Source organism: Salmo salar, chromosome ssa01 (genome assembly GCF_905237065.1).
Source record: "Salmo salar chromosome ssa01, Ssal_v3.1, whole genome shotgun sequence".
NCBI lineage: Eukaryota > Metazoa > Chordata > Actinopteri > Salmoniformes > Salmonidae > Salmo > Salmo salar.
Genome location: NC_059442.1, coordinates 24,786,094 through 24,810,758, shown reverse-complemented (window position 1 = coordinate 24,810,758; position 24,665 = coordinate 24,786,094). Strand labels below are relative to the sequence as shown.

The following is a 24,665-nucleotide window of genomic DNA, read 5'->3' as shown; positions in this document are numbered from 1 at the left end:
TACAGTGTTCTAAATGACCTTGTATTACAGTGTTCTAAATGACCATGTATTACAGTGTTCTAAATGGCCATGTATTACAGTGTTCTAAATGACCATGTATTACAGTGTTCTAAATGGCCATGTATTACTGTGTTCTAAATGACCATGTATTACAGTGTTCTAAATGACCTTGTATTACAGTGTTCTAAATGACCTTGTATTACAGTGTTCTAAATGACCATGTATTTCCGTTTTCTAAATGACAGTGAATTACAGTGTTCTAAATGACCTTGTATTACAGTGTTCTAAATGACCATGTATTACGGTGTTCTAAATGACCATGTATTAAGGTGTTCTAAATGACCATGTATTACAGTGTTCTAAATGACCATGTATTAGTGTTCTAAATGACCATGTATTAGTGTTCTAAATGACAGTGTATTACTGTGTTCCAAATGACCTTGTATTACAGTGTTCTAAATGACCATGTATTAGTGTTCTAAATGACAGTGTATTACTGTGTTCTAAATGACCATGTATTAGTGTTCTAAATGACAGTGTATTACTGTGTTCTAAATGACCATGTATTTCCGTTTTCTAAATGACCTTGATTTACAGTGTTCTAAATGACCATGTATTACAGTGTTCTGAATTACAGTGTTCTAAATGGCCATGTATTACAGTGTTCTAAATGGCCATGTATTACAGTGTTCTAAATGGCCATGTATTACAGTGTTCTAAATGGCCATGTATTACAGTGTTCTAAATGACCATGTATTACAGTGTTCTAAATGGCCATGTATTACAGTGTTCTAAATGGCCATGTATTACAGTGTTCTAAATGGCCATGTATTACTGTGTTCTAAATTACCTTGTATTACAGTGTTCTAAATGACCATGTATTACAGTGTTCTAAATGGCCATGTATTAGAGTGTTCTAAATGGCCATGTATTACAGTGTTCTAAATGACCATGTATTACAGTGTTCTAAATGACCATGTATTACAGTGTTCTAAATGACCATGTATTACTGTGTTCTAAATGACCATGTATTACAGTGTTCTGAATTACAGTGTATTACTGTGTTCTAAATGACCTTGTATTACAGTGTTGTAAATGACCTTGTATTACAGTGTTCTAAATGACCATGTATTTCCGTTTTCTAAATGACAGTGAATTACAGTGTTCTAAATGACCTTGTATTACAGTGTTCTAAATGACCATGTATTACAGTGTTCTAAATGACCATGTATTACAGTGTTCTAAATGACCATGTATTACAGTGTTCTAAATGACCATGTATTACTGTGTTCTAAATGACCATGTATTACAGTGTTCTGAATTACAGTGTATTACAGTGTTCTGAATTAGTGTTCTAAATGACCTTGTATTACAGTGTTCTAAATGACCATGTATTTCCGTTTTCTAAATGACAGTGAATTACAGTGTTCTAAATGACCTTGTATTACAGTGTTCTAAATGGCCATGTATTACAGTGTTCTAAATGACCATGTATTACAGTGTTCTAAATGACCATGTATTACAGTGTTCTAAATGACCATGTATTACAGTGTTCTAAATGACCATGTATTACAGTGTTCTAAATGGCCATGTATTACAGTGTTCTAAATGACCATGTATTACAGTGTTCTAAATGACCATGTATTACAGTGTTCGAAATGTTGTTTGGCAGGCTATTTCTGCTATGCATTTCATTTTCTCATTCTTTTTTTTTTTTTTTTGTTACTATAGTCTTTCTCCTTTTTTCCCCAGATATGTTTTGTTTGATAAAAATAGTTGATCTTTATGCTAATATATAGCTGGGGCTGAATGTGTATTATTAAATGCAATGGAGTCTACAGCTAGGTTAGAAATTGTGCAGAAGGGAATAACGATAATGGTAATCCTAAATGATTATGCTGACATGAGGATTTCCCTCAGCGTAAATTTAATGTTAACATGTTAATCCTTAGGTCATAAATTCAGAGAGAAACGGAGATTGGATCATATTTGAGATTAGGATGAGTCATAATAACCAGCCACAGAAATAGCCCTCTCTGGTCACGCTCCCATCTCTGACCCTGTCATTAACATGGATAATGCATCCGTTGACCGGGCAAGAAGAAAACATCACCTTCCGTTACTGCCACTGTTCTCATATCACCCCCTCATGTGGGGCAGAAGGGCAGGGGGCCAGGTGGATGAAATGTATCCCAGATGATATATACAGCAGCTCTCCTTTCCTTTCAGTCATTGGAAACCAGCCTAAACAGACACGCACGGCACACTGCTATCAATTTAGGGCCACTGCAAAGACAGCCCAATGAGAGGGTGGGAGGAGGGAGGGAGGTGATAAAGGGAGCGAGAGAGAGAGAGAGAGAGAGTGGGAAGGGATGTGTGTCAGAGAGAGAGAGAGAGAGAGGGGGGAGGGATGAAGCTCTCTGTATGGCTGTGATAGTCTCTCATCCTGGATACTGCCTTTCCTCTCTGGTTTTGTCTCTTTCACTGGCCACTCTGTGTCCCCAGGAGCAGGCAGCGGTGTAGCGGCACACGGACAAGTTGTTAACCACGGAGGAAGCTGGGGATGAATCATCCCCCAAAAAGAGCCATTGAGATGGCAGTGTGTGCGTCTGCCTGGAGGGAGGAACGCATCATGCTTTCTCAAGCAAGCAGCAGCCTGCAGTGTGTGCCTGCTTGAGAGCCAGCCCTCCGCGGCTGTGTGTGTGTGTGTGTATGCATGTGTGTGTATTCGTGTGTGTATGTGGGAGGGTTTGTGTGACGGAGTGTGTATAACAAGTGCTTGTGTACAGTGTATGTGTGTGTGCGCACTTTTGCTCGCAAGCCTCTTCCCTTCCTGGAGGAGAGGCTCTCCTTTTCAGCGAACCGCAAGGTAAGGAGCCTGATGTTTTTATAGCACTAATTTCTCCCTCCACAGACCCTGTGTATTCCCTCTGGGGAGGGGGGATGGGGGCATGGGGGAGAAAAAAGGAAAATAAGCTTAGCTCCATTGATAAAGAGCGGACAAGTGTGTGTGTGTGTGTGTGACGTCTGCAGGCAACAGTGCTGGTGGAGGTGATGCAAATACAGAGGGAGAGAGTGACAGAAAGAGAGAGAGTGGGAGGGAGAGAGATATATAGAGAGCAGAATGCAGTATGCCCAGGTGGTAATAAGGGAGAGAAGAAAATACTATGAAAAGCTGATTGGGTGACGTGCTGGATTCTGGGAAAGGCTGCATCTCAGAAAGGAGCTGCTTTCACCTTCTGCCCACCCACCCCACGTCCTCTTTCTCTCTCTCCCTCCATCCCTCTCTCTGTCCTCAGCTTCTGTTGAAAGGATGTAACCTCAGTTTAGCTGGTGAGCAAAGAGAGTTTTGACTGAGAATTAATCATGTGAAGATAATACAGACAAAGCTATAGCATTTAATGCTGATTGCATGTATGCACTGAGAATAGAGGTACTTATTGTTGTCACTATGCATCTGTCCTTATCTGTGACTGTGAGCTGAGTGCTCAGGTGAACTCTATAGCTTTATATCAGACGAACACTGAGTTGAATTGGATCCAGCTTCTGTATGTATAGTTATGCTTACGTGGATGCCGAGGGAAGGCATCCACATAAGCTTTTTTCTTCTGCTCTGTGACAACATGCACAAAACGTGTTCCTTTTGTGAGTCAGGATGGTTGTACTATACAAAGTGCTTGACTTGGGCAGGAGCTCTGCTGAGGACCGGCACCTCAAATGTTATACTGCTTGAGCTCCTGTTCCTCTTGTAGAATATTAGCTCAAAAGTATTGTGGAGCACCTAAATATAAACTGTACCGGCACCCAAAATGAGTATTTCATTCTAAGACAAGCACTGACTGTACTGTACTCTGTGGAAGAGATGATACAGAGAATACATGTTCAGGGAATAGCAGAGACCCAGTGGCAGACTGACAGTTAAACAGTCATGTCATTTCACAAGGTCTTATACTGTAGATTGCATTATTGTAATAGTCTACGCCATACTAGTCTTGTTTTAAGTAATTCAATCAATTAGAGAATATAATGGTATATAGTTTTCATGGGATTGCTGGTAAGGTCAAACATTGATGGATTTCTCTTTACTGTGATCAGTGGTTAGGACTCTAACTACATGCCCTGGAGGGACACACCGCCAATTATGTCTTAAAGTAACTGTCCAGTGTTTCCAGATTTCTCTGAAATATGACCTGTAATTAATTTCAATATAGGTTAAATATTTTTTTACTTTTTATTTTATTAAGTATGTTACAAAGCAACTTTTCTGTGTTGAAATATTGTGGGCGTACCCAAACAACAGAATGGCGTGGGCATATACCGGTCATTCAAAATATTAATGCAAGTAGACCACTTATTGGCCTGCTTGTCTTCCTCAGGAGGATGACATCATCCTCTATGAGGAAATAGCAAGCATTTTTTAAACAGTCAGTTTGAGGTTGGGTTTATGAAGTGTTTTCTTTTACCTCCAAATTATGCTTTGGCCACAAATACATTATTTGGGTATAAGTTAACAGAATATGAACTTTTAAAGTGAGATTTTCACTGGACAGTTACTTGCGGCTAGGTGTCCCGCTAGCGTTCCACTACGACAACATCCTGTGAAATTGCAGAGCGCGAAATTCAAAATACATAAATCCTAATATTAAACATTCATGAAAATACAAACGTCTTACATCATTTGAAAGCTTAACTTCTTGTTAATCCAACCACGTTGTCAGATTTCAAAAAGGCTTTACGGCGAAAGCATACCATGCGATTATCTGAGGACAGCACCCCACATCAAAATACTTTTTCAAACCAGCACAGAAATCACAAATAGCGATAAAATAAATAAATTACCTTTGAAGATATTCCTCTGTTTGCAATCCCAAGGGTCCCAGCTACACAATGAATGGTTGTTTTGTTTGATAAAGTCCTTCTTTATATCCAAAAAGTCTGTTTAGTTGGCGCCATTGATTTCAGTAATCCACTCGTTCAACATGCATACAAACGAATCCAAAATGTTACTGGTAAAGTTCGTCCAAACAAGTGAAACGATGTTTCTAATTAATCCTCAGGTACTGTAATATCTAAATAAATGATCATATTTAAGACGGAGAATAGTATGTTCAATAGGGAAGATAAATAACCAAGAGCGTGCACCTCATTCATGTGCGCAACAAGACTACTTTTCTAACGAGGGACACCTTGGATAAACTACAACTACTAAACCTTGTCTAAAGACTGTTGACATCTAGTGGAAGCCATAGGAACTGCAATCTGGGTCCTTTTTTTGGTATATCCCATAGGCTAGCATTGAAATGGCCTGTGACCTCAAAAATTCGGGTTTTCGCCTGCCAGATCAGTTCTGTTATACTCACAGACATTATTGTAACAGTTGTATAAACTTCAGAGTGTTTTCATTATTATTATATGCATATCCTAGCTTCTGGGCCTGAGTAACAGGCAGTTTACTTTGGGCACATCAGTCATCCGGAATTCAGGATACGCCCCCCTAGCCTTAAGAGGGTGTATTCCCGTCTGACTGCAGTAGTATGACATACAGCACTTACCTCTCACACCATTAATAAAGTTGTGAGTAGTTGACCCCGTTTGACTCAGCTGAATGGCCCCTGTGCACCTGCAGCACAGCACAGGTGTCAGCGTGTGCGCAACTGGTCGAAAGAAGTCAGGTGCAGGAGGGCAGAGATGAGTGAACAGGCACACTTTAATCAGGCATAGGAAAACAGCCGGACGCAACTGCGTCACAACACTCTGGCCCAAGGAAAAAAGCGAATGCACACAAATAACACAAACTGGTACAAAATACAAAACCACGAGTTACAATAATACCCGGCGCAAAACCAGCCTGTAGCGTCACACACGTAACGACCGAACAATACCACACACAGACATGGGGGGAACAGAGGATAATATACACGAAGAGTAATGAGGGGATGTAAACCAGGTGTGTGGGAAAACAAGACAAGACAAAACAAATGGAAAATGAAAGGTGGAGCGGCGATGGCTAGAAGACCGGTGACGTCTCGACCGCCGAAAGCCGCCCGAACAAGGAGAGGGACCGACTTCGGCGGGTGTCGTGACAACAGGGATGTGTCTGTTACCTAGCAGGCTAATGGCCAGTTAGAGACATCAGACAGGGAAGCGCTGCTCTGGGATATCCTGGATCAACAAATCTATAGAGCTCAGCTCCCCCAAACCAGAGAAGGTTAGGAGTGGCACAGGCTCCACCCCTAGATGCTGGAGGATTAATTGAGGTTAATCAATAATCAGCACTCATGCAACTTGATCAGTCATTCATTTACCCCATTTCTACATTTTGTAAGTATGTTTAATTAATTGGTGGGGGAGGCTACAGCTTGGTCACTCTGTATACCACAGCCAGAGGTAACGAACACGCCATGTGTTTGTGTCTCAGGTTTCTCACTGATATTCAAGAAGGCCAGGTAGGGAGGGAGTGTTTTAATATTCCACACAGAGCCAGGTGGACAGAGCCAGAGCCAGGTGGACATAGAGTATGTTAGCTGATGGGTCCTCTTCTCACTTCATTACTTCTTTTGGAGCCTTTTTTATCATTTTTTCCTTCATGGTCTAGCACTGCCTTAGAGTGCTGTCAGAGCGATGACAAATGATCTGGCCTGTCTCAGGTACAGCTGGGATGGTGACAGACGGACCCCATGGAGGAGCACATAGGTGCTGCTGGGACATACTTCCTCCCATACTGTATATATCCTTACCATACAGCCCAGCACTGTGTGCACATGTTGGCCTGCCAGAGGAATGCTTGCTTAGCAGTCATGTCCGCTAGGGGTGAGGAGAGGAGAGAAAAGGAGAGGAGAGCTGAGGAGAGGAGAGCTGAGGAGAGGAGAGCTGAGGAGAGGAGAGTGGTTATTAAAAGCTTACTGTGGCCAATGTCCATGACCAAGTAAAATGAGGACAGGGTGCCCAGCAGTCACATTGCGTGATGAGACAGCGGCTATACTGGATGAAGGAAGAAGAACTGAGCTGCCGCAAATTGACAACATGGGAGATTAAAAAATCTTTGTCATTTTGTCTCTGGGAGAGGCGCGCTGAGGATGGAGCGGCGAAAGATGAATCATGGCTTCATAGGGAGAAGGGTGTACAGTAAAGCTCGCTAGGGAGGCCCAAATGCATCAATAAATTAGACCCCTGAGAGGCCATTTGACCTGTTTCATTGATCCGGCCAGATGATACTTCTTTATCTGCTGAGAGTCAGATTGTTTAAAGGACTGGTGGAAGCCAGGAGCATCATAAATTAGACAGAGTGCGGGTTAGTAGTACACTTCACTTCCCTACTGCCTATAGGCCTGTGGTACAGTTAGAAGTACAATATATGGCCGGGCGGTTTGGGGGCTAGGACTCATTAGTGCACTCATTTGGTACAGGCATGTGTCAGCAGCATCCCTGTAGACATGAAGTGAATAGCACATCAGAGATGACGACTTGAGAGGTGCTGCATTTACAATGTCATTATGTCAAAGTTCTTGGGGTAGATAAGAGCTAACTTTTAATGTACATGGCTCGTACATGTTAGTGTTTCATCGACTCTGGCCTAGTGGAGAACAAAGATATTTTCTCTCACACTTACTGGGCCTGGAGAATCTGTGCCAATCTAATTCAGGAAGAATGATGTATGTTCTTTGTCAAGCTCCCCGTCCTCTTCTCAAATCCCTCTTATCACGGCTTGTTTACAGCCAGCGAAGCCAGTCAAGGTTGACATATAAAGACATTGAGTCTCTTGGTGTTGAGGAGGGATGACAACATGCGGCAAGATAATAAAGTGAGACAGCAAAACAAGTGAAACGTCAGTGGCAGGCGACAGTGACAGCCCTCACTCAATACCCCCCTTCCCCTCTCTCTCTCTCTCTCTCTCTTTGGTCTGTTCCTTCTCTCAGACTATTCCTCCACTCCATACTATAAACATTCAACCAAAAGTGATGTGCAGTCATGCACTGTGTCTACCCTACAAGCTCAGAAAGCGCAAAGTTGTCGGATAAGGACATTTATGTATTGTCCTGTCTCTGGCTCCATATCCGGGGCTGTTTTCTGTTCACTGAGTGACTAAAAACATGATGAAAAATCATTCAGGTTTTTTTTCTAACCAGAATTTCCATGGTTGATGCAGTCTAATGACTAGTGACCTCATGGGTGGAATGTTTTTCATATGTTTCATAATTAATAAACAATAAAAAAATATTTCAGTATTCTGTGACGTATATAAAGTGTAATATGGGATGAAAACTCAAAATGTAATACATTTCAACTCTATATCTGACATGGTACAGGTGTCTTATTTGTTTTAGACCCATAACCATGTGTGTGAGGTGTATACTTTTGTTTCAAAGTAGATTTGTATAGGACTACCAAGAAACACTGTGTGACCCTGATTTAGCCCACTGCAGAAGAAGGTTGAAACAGTTCTGACTTTCTTACTTTACAGGAGTCTATATCTCTTGCAGAGACAGATGACGTAGTTCAGTGACTTTTACATTCTCACTTTTTAAAAATATTGTTCTGTCACACCCTGACCATAGAGAGCCCTTGGTTATCTATGGTATAGTAGGTCAGGGCGTGACTGGGGGTGTTCTGTTGTTTTTTTCTATGTTGGTGTGCTTGGTATGGTTCCCAATCAGAGGCAGCTGTTTAGCGTTGTCTCTGATTGGGGATCATATTTAGGCAGCCATTTCCCCACTGTGTTTTGTGGGATCTTGTTTTTGTGTAGGTGCCTGTTTGCATTTCACTGTCTTCACATTTCGTTTGATTCATTTATTGTTTTTGTATTTTGCTGAAGTTTCACGTTATAATAAAGATGTGGAACGCTACTCACGCTGCGCCTTGGTCCAATCATTACGACGAACATGACATGTTCTTTTTAGAGCCCCCAAGACTTTACTTTAAGAAACTGCAGCGTGAATGTGAAATTAATCTGGTTCTGCTCCCAAGTGTGATCTTTATTTGAGCTAGCGATCCAATAATACGGTTGGGAAATGCTGTTGTTGTAGCACTAGCTCAAATAAAGACCACACTTGGGAGGGGTAAGCAGCAAGCACAAATTAACCTTCTTTATTTTTATAGCATTTTATTTTTGTCTAGCTCTTATACCACATTTGATGTGTGTAATTCATCTCCTTGAATATGCTGTATTTTATGTGTCCTTGTCACGTCCTGACCAGTATAAGGGTTATTTGTTATTGTAGTTTGGTCAGGACGTGGCAGAGGGTATTTTGTTTATGTGGTTCGGGGTGGTGATTTATTTAGTAGGGTGTTGGTTTAGTTAGTTCCGGATTTTTGGGGTTATGTTCTATGTTTGTATTTCTATGTGGTCTCTAGTCTTTTGTATTTCTATGTCTAGTTTATTGGGGTTGGACTCTCAATTGGAGGCAGGTGTTTTCTAGTTGCCTCTGATTGAGAGTCCTATATATGGGTATGTGTTTGGTTGTGTTTGTGGGAGATTGTTCTTGGATTGCTGTGTTGCCTTCAAGACTGTTATTTTGTCGTTCATCTTTTTGTTATTTTTGTATACGTGTTTGTTTTGTTTTTTTCCTTCTTTTCCCATCAATAAAGAAGATGAGTATACATGTCCCTGCTGCGTTTTGGTCCTCTCCTTACGACATCCGTGACAGTCCTGTGCCCTCTGCTCAAGTAGCTCCTGTTATATTGAGTAATTGTAACATGATTATTGATTATCAGCAAATAAAATCAATTTTCCCTCTATGAGGAAGGTCTGTCCCTAGTGCCTCTACTGTCTAGCATGCTATAACACTGTGCTGGCAGCACAGTCACACAGTCACACTCTGGCAACGATTAACTTAGTGCAGGTTCTATAGCGTGTCTCGCTTTTTGCTTGCACACGACTTGCATGATACATCAGACCACCTATTAATGTAGGGAGTGTGTCTTTTTGTCTCATGAATCTAGCTTCATTACACCTGTTTAACACAATCATCACGCTATTGCATGTTGACTCATCTCTGTTATTGCCTCTAGAACTGACTTTTTAGAGAAAGCAGGCAGTCCTGCTGAATGAAAGGACAGCATCAACCACAGTCATAAACACTGAAATTGTCACGTCCAGTTCTTGTTTACCTTTCTCTTAGAGTGAGTGTGTGTGTGTGTGTGTGTGTGTTTGTGCGCGCACGAACTTGTGTGTGCACTGAGAAGACAAACCCCTCCACCCCCGGTCCCCTTGAGGGACAACACAGTCTCATTACACTCAAAGGGCAAAATGGTCATCATAATGAAGCTGATAGAAGAGCATGGCACAGATCCAGCTGTGCTATTTAGCCTTGCATTATGCTTATTTCTGCATTGACAAACAGAAAGAGGATTACCTTCTGTCCTTTCTCCCACCCACACCTCACAATTTGACACAAATCTTGTGCACAACAAACATGCGTCAGGAGAAACTGTAGCCTAAAATTGGACACGCGGACACGCAACTAATCCTACAAGCATAGTTACCTACACTCGCCATACATCAGTACAAGCCTGCCAAAACAAGATAGAAATGGAATCAGGGCAAAATAGAGAAAACGTTCACTTGAGCTTGGCGGACTCAAATCCAATACCTCTCTTATCTCTCTGTATCTCTTTCTACCCCCTCCCACTCAACATCTCCAAATCTGGCTGATATAACTACGGTAGGGGGGTGCATAAGCTATCCCTCACCAGTCCTGTCCATAATGGATTGACGGGATAACTGAGAGGCTTGTCTGCCTGTTAAAGCTGCTCACAGGGAGTATGGCTGTTGTTAGATCTGGAGATGAGCGTAGGGTGTGAAGGCATGTTTGGGCTCTGAGGTATGTTGTTTACAGGGCCACTGACATACTAGAATTATAGGCTGTCTGTTTGAAAAATGGGGCTGTAATTCATACAAATTAGAAGTGAGAAAGGCTAAATCTCAGGAGTGATTATTGGTCAGACTGTCACTGTACTACTAGAGTAAGTATGCCTTCTAACCAAAGTAGGCCAGTACGACTGATAAAGATTTTGCATGTGTCCCTTTGACAAGTGATTTTAAATGATTGTTTGTTCTGAGCCATCAATCATTTAAAATTAAATTGTCAAAGGGACACAGATTGGTTCTGTGTTCATGGCAGATATTTTGATTCATGCTATATTGCTGATGTGTTCATGGAGTTAGAAAGAAATAAACCAGTGTAGCACAATTTAGACTTGCCTCATCCTCTTTGGCTTTTGATATCCTTGACAGTATCTGCCCAAGTTTTGCTTCAGCGCATTGGTAGGATTCAAGCCAAGCTGCTGAGGCATGGGGTCAAGTCCCTGTAGTTCAGATGTATGTGACCAGAAACCATTATTACAGCAAGTGCAAGTTTAGCTCCACATGCATGTACACTTCTTTTCCTATGGGCTGAGAAATCTAGAAGATATTGTTATCTGGACATTCAGAAGTTTAGTAGATTTGTGAGAGGTCGGTATAAGTGCAGATGCATGTTATTACAGCTTGTAAACCAATATCCAGCTCCTACTTTTCAATGAATTTTGTTGAACATGAATCAAGATACTGTGTTTTTTTAATTTGGGTCCAAATACTTGGTTCTTTACTTTGTAATGTCCATGTATTCCGAATGGAAACACATAGAAGGAATACAGTGATGTATAATGAATGCTGTTGTGTTCTGTTATCTGCAGGCCTGCATGGCAATGATGCCTCATAGAATAGCACAGAGCAGTAAGAGCAGCTATTCTGTTTGTGACGGTATCATCCCATTATCACTGGCATCGGATGACTGTAGCAGTTTGCATTTCACTCATGAGTAAATATTGATTGATCTGTTTGTACAGGAAACACAAGCGTAGTGTATAAATATTTGGCTCAGTACTGCCAACATCTGCACTTCACAGTACTGAACAGACACAGAACCAGAGAGCCGGGCATATGGAGTGAAAAAAACAAAAAACAGTAGTGTATTTTCTGTCTATTTCGAGCCTTTCGTTACTCAAACTCAAAAGACAAACAGGCCTTAAAAGCCTTTTCATGTTAGAGTGAAAAACTAGGTCCATGTCTGAAACCACAGCCAGGTTTACCCTGCTCTGTGGTCCCAGCTCCATCCTTCATCTCACCCACCCCCACCTCCCGACAGCCTCCCTCACGCCATAGTGTCCCTGTCAGATGGAATTAAATTAAATTCCTTCTCAGCTCCACATTATGTACATAGGGAGAGCACAGAATGATACGCTTATGCAACACTTAGCACATTAGCCTTGCGATGGAATTATCCTTGGAGGGGGACATGTCCCTCCCAGCATTGCTACTCTACTCCCCCAACCTTGTCCCCACCTTCCCCCCCATCTCTCCCTTTATAAATCAGGTTTATCTGAAGTGTGACTGGGAGCCTCTCCACTCTGGTGCCAGGGTGAAGACAGGGCTGTTGGCATGCAGTGGTTAGTCATAACGGAGGTCACTACAGCTGATTAGAGGGCTGTCTGGGGGAGGAGAGCAGAGGAGACTGCCAGTGTGATTGCATGCCGACTTGGAGAACACTGCAGTAGTGATTTCCTCAAGTCCCACAACGCATCATGGCAGATGTTGCGTATTCGACTGATGGCATCTTTGTTGTGTTAAATGTGATGGCGTGTCATGTGAACTTGTTACAGTGGGCCACCAGCCATGTTCCCATTTGATGTTCTGACAAACATTCATCAGTTCTCCAACAAGACTTTATCAAAGAGCAGCTCATATGCAGCATTATATTTTCAACTAGTTATGGACACGTAAATGTGGGTGAATTATGTCCAAGTACAGCTAAGGAAATTATATGTAATATAATTGATTACTGTATCGTGGTACAGTAGATACAGTGGAGTCCGAAATTATTGACACTCTTGATGAAGATGAGCAAAACTTATGGTATGAAATAAATCATTCAAATACTGAGCTCTTTTGTATGCTCCAAACAAGTATTTTATACAAATACAATTGCTCAGATAAAGAGATTTTGTTGAAAAAGGAATAAAACATTTTCTCAAAAAGGTAGAGGTCAAAATTATTGACATTCCTGTTTTCGATACCTTTCAATACCTCACCTCGCGAGGATAACAGCACTGAGCCTTTTTCTAAAATGTTTTATGAGTTGGAGAACATACTGGGAGGGATCTTTCAGATCCTTGATATCCTTCGTCTGCACTTATGGACTGCTCTCTTCAATTCAAACCACAGGTTTTCAATGGGTTTCAAGGCCAGAGACAGAGATGGCCATTGCAAAAGGTTACTGAAAGGTATGTCAATAATTTTGACCCCTACCTTTTGAGAAAATAAAATGTTACTTGTTAAACAAATCTCTTTCTCTTAGCAATTATATTCGTATAAAATAACATAATTTCCAATTTGTCTTGTTGTATACAATATAGCTCAGTATTTTTTATTATTTATTTTATACTGTCATATTCACTCGTCTTTATCAATGGTGTCAATAATTGCAGACCTCATTGTACATATAAGATTCATGACAGCAGTGTCCCTAGCTTCTACTATGCCACTCATTTTACACTAATATAATTGCTCAGAGAAAGAGATTTTGTTTAACAAGTAACATTTTATTTTCTCAAAAGGTAGGGGTCAATGCAGTGCAGAGGTCTTTATAAACAAAACTTGAGAGGTCATTAGGGGTTATGGTGGTAGACTCCAGCATAGGGACTAGAGGTTATGGTGGTAGACTCCAGCATAGGGACTAGAGGTTATGGTGTTAGACTCCAGCAAAGAGACTAGAGGATATGGTGGTAGACTCCAGCATAGGGACTAGAGGTTATGGTGGGTAGACTCCAGCATAGTGACATTAGCGGTTATGGTGGTAGACTCCAGCATAGGGACTAGGGGTTATGGTGGGTAGACTCCACCATAGGGACTAGGGGTTATGGTGGGTAGACTCCAGCATAGGGACTAGAGGTTATGGTGGGTAGACTCCAGCATAGGGACTAGAGGTTATGGTGGTGGATTCCAGCATAGGGACTAGAGGTTGTGGTGGGTAGACTCCAGCATCGGGACTAGAGGTTATGGTAGACTCCAGCATAGGGACTAGAGGTTATGGTGGTAGACTCCAGCATAAGGACTAGAGGTTATGGTGGTAGACTCCAGCATAGGGACTAGAGGTTATGGTGGGTAGACTCCAGCATCGGGACATTAGGGGTTATGGTGGTAGATTCCAGCATAGGGACTAGAGGTTATGGTGGGTAGACTCCAGCATAGGGACTAGAGGTTATGGTGGTAGACTCCAGCATAGGGACTAGAGGTTATGGTGGTAGACTCCAGCATAGGGACTAGAGGATATGGTGGTAGACTCAAGCATAGGGACTAGAGGTTATGGTGGTAGACTCCAGCATAGGGAGTTAGAGGTTATGGTGGTAGAATCCAGCATAGGGAAGTTAGGGGTTGTGGTGGGTAGACTCCAGCATAGGGACATTAGGAGTTATGGTGGGTAGACTCCAGCATAGGGACTAGGGGTTATGGTGGTAGACTCCGCCATAGGGACTAGAGGTTATGGTAGACTCCAGCATAGGGAAGTTAGAGGTTATGGTGGGTAGACTCCAGCATAGGGACTAGGGGTCATGGTGGGTAGACTCCAGCATAGGGACATTAGGAGTTATGGTGGGTAGACTCCAGCATAGGGACTAGAGGTTATGGTAGACTCCAGCATAGGGAAGTTAGAGGTTATGGTGGGTAGACTCCAGCATAGGGACTAGGGGTTATGGTGGTAGATTCCAGCATAGGGACTAGAGGTTGTGGTGGGTAGACTTCAGCATCGGGACTAGAGGTTATGGTAAACTCCAGCATAGGGACTAGAGGTTATGGTGGTAGACTCCAGCATAAGGACTAGAGGTTATGGTGGTAGAGTCCAGCATAGGGACTAGAGGTTATGGTGGGTAGACTCCAGCATCGGGACATTAGGGGTTATGGTGGTAGATTCCAGCATAGGGACTAGAGGTTATGGTGGGTAGACTCCAGCATAGGGACTAGAGGTTATGGTGGTAGACTCCAGCATAGGGACTAGAGGTTATGGTGGTAGACTCCAGCATAGAGACTAGAGGATATGGTGGTAGACTCCAGCATAGGGACTAGAGGTTATGGTGGGTAGACTCCAGCATAGTGACATTAGCGGTTATGGTGGTAGACTCCAGCATAGGGACTAGAGGATATGGTGGTAGACTCCAGCATAGGGACTAGAGGTTATGGTGGTAGACTCCAGCATAGGGACATTAGGGGTTATGGTGGTAGACTCCAGCATAGGGACTAGAGGTTATGGTGGGTAGACTCCAGCATAGGGACTAGGGGTTATGGTGGGTAGACTCCAGCATAGGGAAGTTAGAGGTTATGTTGGTAGACTCCAGCATAGGGACTAGAGGTTATGGTGGTAGACTCCAGCATAGGGACTAGAGGTTATGGTGGTAGACTCCAGCATAGGGACATTAGGGGTTATGTTGGGTAGACTCCAGCATAGGAAATGAGGGGTTATGGTGGTAGACTCCAGCATAGGACATGAGGGGTTATGGTGGTAGACTCCAGCATAGGGACTACAGGTTATGGTGGTAGACTCCAGCATAGGGACATTAGGGGTTATGGTGGGTAGACTCCAAAATAGGGACTAGAGGTTATGGTGGGTAGACTCCAGCATAGGTACTAGGGGTTATGGTGGTAGACTCCAGCATAGGGACTAGAGGTTATGGTGTTAGACTCCAGCATAGGGACTAGAGGTTATGGTGGGTAGACTCCAGCATAGGACATGAGGGGTTATGGTGGGTAGACTGCAGCAAAGGGACTAGAGGTTATGGTGAGTAGACTCCAGTATAGGGACTAGAGGTTATGGTGGGTAGACTCCAGCATAGGGACATTAGGAGTTATGGTGGGTAGACTCCAGCATAGGGACTAGAGGTTATGGTAGACTCCAGCATAGGGAAGTTAGAGGTTATGGTGGGTAGAATCCAGCATAGGGACTAGGGGTCATGGTGGGTAGACTCCAGCATAGGGACTAGAGGTTATGGTGGTAGACTCCAGCATAGGGTCTAGAGGTTATAGTGGTAGACTCCAGCATAGGGACATTAGGGGTTATGGTGGTAGACTCCAGCATAGGGACTAGAGGTTATGGTGGTAGACTCCAGCATAGGACATGAGGGGTTATGGTGGTAGACTCCAGCATAGGGACATTAGGGGTTATGGTGGTAGATTCCAGCATAGGGACTAGAGGTTGTGGTGGGTAGACTCCAGCATAGGGACTAGAGGTTATGGTGGTAGACTCCAACATAGGGACTAGAGGTTATGGTGGGTAGACTCCAGCATCGGGACAAGAGGTTATGGTAGACTCCAGCATAGGGACTAGAGGTTATGGTGGTAGACTCCAGCATAGGGACTAGAGGTTGTGGTGGGTAGACTCCAGTATAGGGACTAGAGGATATGGTGGTAGACTCCAGCATAGGGACTAGAGGTTATGGTGGGTAGACTCCAGCATAGTGACATTAGCGGTTATGGTGGGTAGACTCCAGCATAGGGACTAGATGTTATGGTGGGTAGACTCCAGCATAGGGACTAGAGGTTATGGTGGTAGACTCCAGCATAGGGACATTAGGGGTTATGGTGGGTAGACTCCAGCATAGGGACTAGAGGTTATGGTGGTAGACTCCAGCATAGGGACTAGAGGTTATGGTGGTAGACTCCAGCATAGGGACTAGAGGTTATGGTGGTAGACTCCAGCATAGGGACATTAGGGGTTATGTTGGGTAGACTCCAGCATAGGACATGAGGGGTTATGGTGGTAGACTCCAGCATAGGACATGAGGGGTTATGGTGGTAGACTCCAGCATAGGGACTAGAGGTTATGGTGGTAGACTCCAGCATAGGGACATTAGGGGTTATGTTGGGTAGACTCCAGCATAGGACATGAGGGGTTATGGTGGTAGACTCCAGCATAGGGACATTAGGGGTTATGGTGGTAGATTCCAGCATAGGGACTAGAGGTTGTGGTGGGTAGACTCCAGCATAGGGACTAGAGGTTATGGTGGTAGACTCCAACATAGGGACTAGAGGTTATGGTGGGTAGACTCCAGCATCGGGACAAGAGGTTATGGTAGACTCCAGCATAGGGACTAGAGGTTATGGTGGTAGACTCCAGCATAGGGACTAGAGGTTGTGGTGGGTAGACTCCAGTATAGGGACTAGAGGATATGGTGGTAGACTCCAGCATAGGGACTAGAGGTTATGGTGGGTAGACTCCAGCATAGTGACATTAGCGGTTATGGTGGGTAGACTCCAGCATAGGGACTAGATGTTATGGTGGGTAGACTCCAGCATAGGGACTAGAGGTTATGGTGGTAGACTCCAGCATAGGGACATTAGGGGTTATGGTGGGTAGACTCCAGCATAGGGACTAGAGGTTATGGTGGTAGACTCCAGCATAGGGACTAGAGGTTATGGTGGTAGACTCCAGCATAGGGACTAGAGGTTATGGTGGTAGACTCCAGCATAGGGACATTAGGGGTTATGTTGGGTAGACTCCAGCATAGGACATGAGGGGTTATGGTGGTAGACTCCAGCATAGGACATGAGGGGTTATGGTGGTAGACTCCAGCATATGGACTACAGGTTATGGTGGTAGACTCCAGCATAGGGACATTAGGGGTTATGGTGGGTAGACTCCAGCATAGGGACTAGGGGTTATGGTGGGTAGACTCCAGCATAGGGAAGTTAGAGGTTATGGTGGTAGACTCCAGCATAGGGACATTAGGGGTTATGGTGGTAGACTCCAGCATAGGGACTAGAGGTTATGGTGGTAGACTCCAGCATAGGGAAAAGAGGTTATGGTGGTAGACTCCAGCATAGGGACATTAGGGGTTATGGTGGTAGACTCCAGCATAGGGACTAGAGGTTATGGTGGTAGACTCCAGCATAGGGACTAGAGGTTATGGTGGTAGACTCCAGCATAGGGACTAGAGGTTATGGTGGTAGACTCCAGCATAGGACATGAGGGGTTATGGTGGTAGACTCCAGCATAGGGAAGTTAGAGGTTATGGTGGTAGACTCCAGCATAGGGACATTAGGGGTTATGGTGGTAGACTCCACCATAGGGACTAGGGGTTATGGTGGGTAGACTCCAGCATAGGGACTAGAGGTTATGGTGGTAGTCTCCAGCATTGGGACATTAGGGGTTATGGTGGGTAGACTCCAGCATAGGGACTAGGGGTCATGGTGGGTAGACTCCAGCATAGGGACATTAGGAGTTGTGGTGGGTAGACTCCAGCATAGGGACTAGAGGTTATGGTAGACTCCAGCATAGGGAAGTTAGAGGTTATGGTGGGTAGACTCCAGCATAGGGACTAGGGGTTATGGTGGTAGATTCCAGCATAGGGACTAGAGGTTGTGGTGGTAGACTCCAGCATAGGGACATTAGGGGTTATGGTGGGTAGACTCCAGCATAGGGACTAGAGGTTATGGTGGGTAGACTCCAGCATAGGGACTAGGGGTTATGGTGGTAGACTCCAGCATAGGGAAAATAGGTTATGGTGGTAGACTCCAGCATAGGGACATTAGGGGTTATGGTGGTAGACTCCAGCATAGGGACTAGAGGTTATGGTGGTAGACTCCAGCATAGGGACTAGAGGTTATGGTGGTAGACTCCAGCATAGGGACTAGAGGTTATGGTGGTAGACTCCAGCATAGGACATGAGGGGTTATGGTGGTAGACTCCAGCATAGGGAAGTTAGAGGTTATGGTGGTAGACTCCAGCATAGGGACATTAGGGGTTATGGTGGTAGACTCCACCATAGGGACTAGGGGTTATGGTGGGTAGACTCCAGCATAGGGACTAGAGGTTATGGTGGTAGTCTCCAGCATTGGGACATTAGGGGTTATGGTGGGTAGACTCCAGCATAGGGACTAGGGGTCATGGTGGGTAGACTCCAGCATAGGGACATTAGGAGTTATGGTGGGTAGACTCCAGCATAGGGACTAGAGGTTATGGTAGACTCCAGCATAGGGAAGTTAGAGGTTATGGTGGGTAGACTCCAGCATAGGGACTAGGGGTTATGGTGGTAGATTCCAGCATAGGGACTAGAGGTTGTGGTGGTAGACTCCAGCATAGGGACATTAGGGGTTATGGTGGGTAGACTCCAGCATAGGGACTAGAGGTTATGGTGGGTAGACTCCAGCATAGGGACTAGGGGTTATGGTGGTAGACTCCAGCATAGGGAAAAGAGGTTATGGTGGTAGACTCCAGCATAGGGACATTAGGGGTTATGGTGGTAGACTCCAGCATAGGGACTAGAGGTTATGGTGGTAGACTCCAGCATAGGGACTAGAGGTTATGGTGGTAGACTCCAGCATAGGGACTAGAGGTTATGGTGGTAGACTCCAGCATAGGACATGAGGGGTTATGGTGGTAGACTCCAGCATAGGGAAGTTAGAGGTTATGGTGGTAGACTCCAGCATAGGGACATTAGGGGTTATGGTGGTAGACTCCACCATAGGGACTAGGGGTTATGGTGGGTAGACTCCAGCATAGGGACTAGAGGTTATGGTGGTAGTCTCCAGCATTGGGACATTAGGGGTTATGGTGGGTAGACTCCAGCATAGGGACTAGGGGTCATGGTGGGTAGACTCCAGCATAGGACATGAGGGGTTATGGTGGGTAGACTGCAGCAAAGGGACTAGAGGTTATGGTGAGTAGACTCCAGTATAGGGACTAGAGGTTATGGTGGGTAGACTCCAGCATAGGGACATTAGGGGTTATGGTGGGTAGACTCCAGCATAGGGACTAGAGGTTATGGTGGTAGACTCCAGCATAGGGACTAGAGGTTATGGTGGTAGACTCCAGCATAGGGACTAGAGGTTATGGTGGTAGACTCCAGCATAGGGACATTAGGGGTTATGTTGGGTAGACTCCAGCATAGGACATGAGTGGTTATGGTGGTAGACTCCAGCATAGGACATGAGGGGTTATGGTGGTAGACTCCAGCATATGGACTACAGGTTATGGTGGTAGACTCCAGCATAGGGACATTAGGGGTTATGGTGGGTAGACTCCAGCATAGGGACTAGGGGTCATGGTGGGTAGACTCCAGCATAGGACATGAGGGGTTATGGTGGGTAGACTGCAGCAAAGGGACTAGAGGTTATGGTGAGTAGACTCCAGTATAGGGACTAGAGGTTATGGTGGGTAGACTCCAGCATAGGGACATTAGGGGTTATGGTGGGTAGACTCCAGCATAGGGACTAGAGGTTATGGTGGTAGACTCCAGCATAGGGACTAGAGGTTATGGTGGTAGACTCCAGCATAGGGACTAGAGGTTATGGTGGTAGACTCCAGCATAGGGACATTAGGGGTTATGTTGGGTAGACTCCAGCATAGGGACTAGAGGTTATGGTGGGTAGACTCCAGCATAGGGACTAGGGGTTATGGTGGGTAGACTCCAGCATAGGGAAGTTAGAGGTTATGGTGGTAGACTCCAGCATAGGACATGAGGGGTTATGGTGGTAGACTCCAGCATAGTACATGAGGGGTTATGGTGGTAGACTCCAGCATATGGACTACAGGTTATGGTGGTAGACTCCAGCATAGGGACATTAGGGGTTATGGTGGTAGACTCCAGCATAGGGACTAGAGGTTATGGTGGGTAGACTCCAGCATAGGGACATTAGGGGTTATGGTGGTAGACTCCAGCATAGGGACTAGAGGTTATGGTGGTAGACTCCAGCATAGGGACTAGAGGTTATGGTGGTAGACTCCAGCATAGGGACTAGAGGTTATGGTGGTAGACTCCAGCATAGGACATGAGGGGTTATGGTGGTAGACTCCAGCATAGGGAAGTTAGAGGTTATGGTGGTAGACTCCAGCATAGGGACATTAGGGGTTATGGTCGTAGACTCCACCATAGGGACTAGGGGTTATGGTGGGTAGACTCCAGCATAGGGACTAGAGGTTATGGTGGTAGTCTCCAGCATTGGGACATTAGGGGTTATGGTGGGTAGACTCCAGCATAGGGACTAGGGGTCATGGTGGGTAGACTCCAGCATAGGGACATTAGGAGTTATGGTGGGTAGACTCCAGCATAGGGACTAGAGGTTATGGTAGACTCCAGCATAGGGAAGTTAGAGGTTATGGTGGGTAGACTCCAGCATAGGGACTAGGGGTTATGGTGGTAGATTCCAGCATAGGGACTAGAGGTTGTGGTGGTAGACTCCAGCATAGGGACATTAGGGGTTATGGTGGGTAGACTCCAGCATAGGGACTAGAGGTTATGGTGGGTAGACTCCAGCATAGGGACTAGGGGTTATGGTGGTAGACTCCAGCATAGGGAAAAGAGGTTATGGTGGTAGACTCCAGCATAGGGACATTAGGGGTTATGGTGGTAGACTCCAGCATAGGGACTAGAGGTTATGGTGGTAGACTCCAGCATAGGGACTAGAGGTTATGGTGGTAGACTCCAGCATAGGGACTAGAGGTTATGGTGGTAGACTCCAGCATAGGACATGAGGGGTTATGGTGGTAGACTCCAGCATAGGGAAGTTAGAGGTTATGGTGGTAGACTCCAGCATAGGGACATTAGGGGTTATGGTGGTAGACTCCACCATAGGGACTAGGGGTTATGTTGGGTAGACTCCAGCATAGGGACTAGAGGTTATGGTGGTAGTCTCCAGCATTGGGAGATTAGGGGTTATGGTGGGTAGACTCCAGCATAGGGACTAGGGGTTATGGTGGGTAGACTCCACCATAGGGACTAGGGGTTATGGTGGGTAGACTCCAGCATAGGGACTAGAGGTTATGGTGGGTAGACTCCAGCATAGGGACTAGAGGTTATGGTGGTAGATTCCAGCATAGGGACTAGAGGTTGTGGTGGGTAGACTCCAGCATCGGGACTAGAGGTTATGGTAGACTCCAGCATAGGGACTAGAGGTTATGGTGGTAGACTCCAGCATAAGGACTAGAGGTTATGGTGGTAGACTCCAGCATAGGGACTAGAGGTTATGGTGGGTAGACTCCAGCATCGGGACATTAGGGGTTATGGTGGTAGATTCCAGCATAGGGACTAGAGGTTATGGTGGGTAGACTCCAGCATAGGGACTAGAGGTTATGGTGGTAGACTCCAGCATAGGGACTAGAGGTTATGGTGGTAGACTCCAGCATAGGGACTAGAGGATATGGTGGTAGACTCAAGCATAGGGACTAGAGGTTATGGTGGTAGACTCCAGCATAGGGAGTTAGAGGTTATGGTGGTAGAATCCAGCATAGGGAAGTTAGGGGTTGTGGTGGGTAGACTCCAGCATAGGGACATTAGGAGTTATGGTGGGTAGACTCCAGCATAGGGACTAGGGGTTATGGTGGTAGACTCCAGCATAGGGACTAGAGGTTATGGTAGACTCCAGCATAGGGAAGTTAGAGGTTATGGTGGGTAGACTCCAGCATAGGGACTAGGGGTCATGGTGGGTAGACTCCAGCATAGGGACATTAGGAGTTATGGTGGGTAGACTCCAGCATAGGGACTAGAGGTTATGGTAGACTCCAGCATAGGGAAGTTAGAGGTTATGGTGGGTAGACTCCAGCATAGGGACTAGGGGTTATGGTGGTAGATTCCAGCATAGGGACTAGAGGTTGTGGTGGGTAGACTTCAGCATCGGGACTAGAGGTTATGGTAAACTCCAGCATAGGGACTAGAGGTTATGGTGGTAGACTCCAGCATAAGGACTAGAGGTTATGGTGGTAGACTCCAGCATAGGGACTAGAGGTTATGGTGGGTAGACTCCAGCATCGGGACATTAGGGGTTATGGTGGTAGATTCCAGCATAGGGACTAGAGGTTATGGTGGGTAGACTCCAGCATAGGGACTAGAGGTTATGGTGGTAGACTCCAGCATAGGGACTAGAGGTTATGGTGGTAGATTCCAGCATAGAGACTAGAGGATATGGTGGTAGACTCCAGCATAGGGACTAGAGGTTATGGTGGGTAGACTCCAGCATAGTGACATTAGCGGTTATGGTGGTAGACTCCAGCATAGGGACTAGAGGATATGGTGGTAGACTCCAGCATAGGGACTAGAGGTTATGGTGGTAGACTCCAGCATAGGGACATTAGGGGTTATGGTGGTAGACTCCAGCATAGGGACTAGAGGTTATGGTGGGTAGACTCCAGCATAGGGACTAGGGGTTATGGTGGGTAGACTCCAGCATAGGGAAGTTAGAGGTTATGTTGGTAGACTCCAGCATAGGGACTAGAGGTTATGGTGGTAGACTCCAGCATAGGGACTAGAGGTTATGGTGGTAGACTCCAGCATAGGGACATTAGGGGTTATGTTGGGTAGACTCCAGCATAGGAAATGAGGGGTTATGGTGGTAGACTCCAGCATAGGACATGAGGGGTTATGGTGGTAGACTCCAGCATAGGGACTACAGGTTATGGTGGTAGACTCCAGCATAGGGACATTAGGGGTTATGGTGTGTAGACTCCAAAATAGGGACTAGAGGTTATGGTGGGTAGACTCCAGCATAGGGACTAGGGGTTATGGTGGTAGACTCCAGCATAGGGACTAGAGGTTATGGTGTTAGACTCCAGCATAGGGACATTAGGGGTTATGTTGGGTAGACTCCAGCATAGGACATGAGGGGTTATGGTGGGTAGACTGCAGCAAAGGGACTAGAGGTTATGGTGAGTAGACTCCAGTATAGGGACTAGAGGTTATGGTGGGTAGACTCCAGCATAGGGACATTAGGAGTTATGGTGGGTAGACTCCAGCATAGGGACTAGAGGTTATGGTAGACTCCAGCATAGGGAAGTTAGAGGTTATGGTGGGTAGAATCCAGCATAGGGACTAGGGGTCATGGTGGGTAGACTCCAGCATAGGGACTAGAGGTTATGGTGGTAGACTCCAGCATAGGGTCTAGAGGTTATAGTGGTAGACTCCAGCATAGGGACATTAGGGGTTATGGTGGTAGACTCCAGCATAGGGACTAGAGGTTATGGTGGTAGACTCCAGCATAGGACATGAGGGGTTATGGTGGTAGACTCCAGCATAGGGACATTAGGGGTTATGGTGGTAGATTCCAGCATAGGGACTAGAGGTTGTGGTGGGTAGACTCCAGCATAGGGACTAGAGGTTATGGTGGTAGACTCCAACATAGGGACTAGAGGTTATGGTGGGTAGACTCCAGCATCGGGACAAGAGGTTATGGTAGACTCCAGCATAGGGACTAGAGGTTATGGTGGTAGACTCCAGCATAGGGACTAGAGGTTGTGGTGGGTAGACTCCAGTATAGGGACTAGAGGATATGGTGGTAGACTCCAGCATAGGGACTAGAGGTTATGGTGGGTAGACTCCAGCATAGTGACATTAGCGGTTATGGTGGGTAGACTCCAGCATAGGGACTAGATGTTATGGTGGGTAGACTCCAGCATAGGGACTAGAGGTTATGGTGGTAGACTCCAGCATAGGGACATTAGGGGTTATGGTGGGTAGACTCCAGCATAGGGACTAGAGGTTATGGTGGTAGACTCCAGCATAGGGACTAGAGGTTATGGTGGTAGACTCCAGCATAGGGACTAGAGGTTATGGTGGTAGACTCCAGCATAGGGACATTAGGGGTTATGTTGGGTAGACTCCAGCATAGGACATGAGGGGTTATGGTGGTAGACTCCAGCATAGGACATGAG

At 45.3% G+C, this 24,665-nt stretch overlaps 1 protein-coding gene across 1 annotated transcript in view; it reads left to right on the top strand.

Annotated features, from left to right (window-relative positions):
- The first annotated feature begins 2,392 nt into the window (after positions 1–2,392).
- The window catches only part of LOC106581963 (serine/threonine-protein kinase PAK 6), a 65,241-nt gene continuing 42,968 nt past the window's right edge, over positions 2,393–24,665 (top strand). Inside the window, exon 1 of the mRNA XM_014164590.2 lies at positions 2,393–2,869. The gene's annotated coding sequence lies outside the window, so the exon portion shown is untranslated. The remainder of the gene's footprint in view (positions 2,870–24,665) is intronic.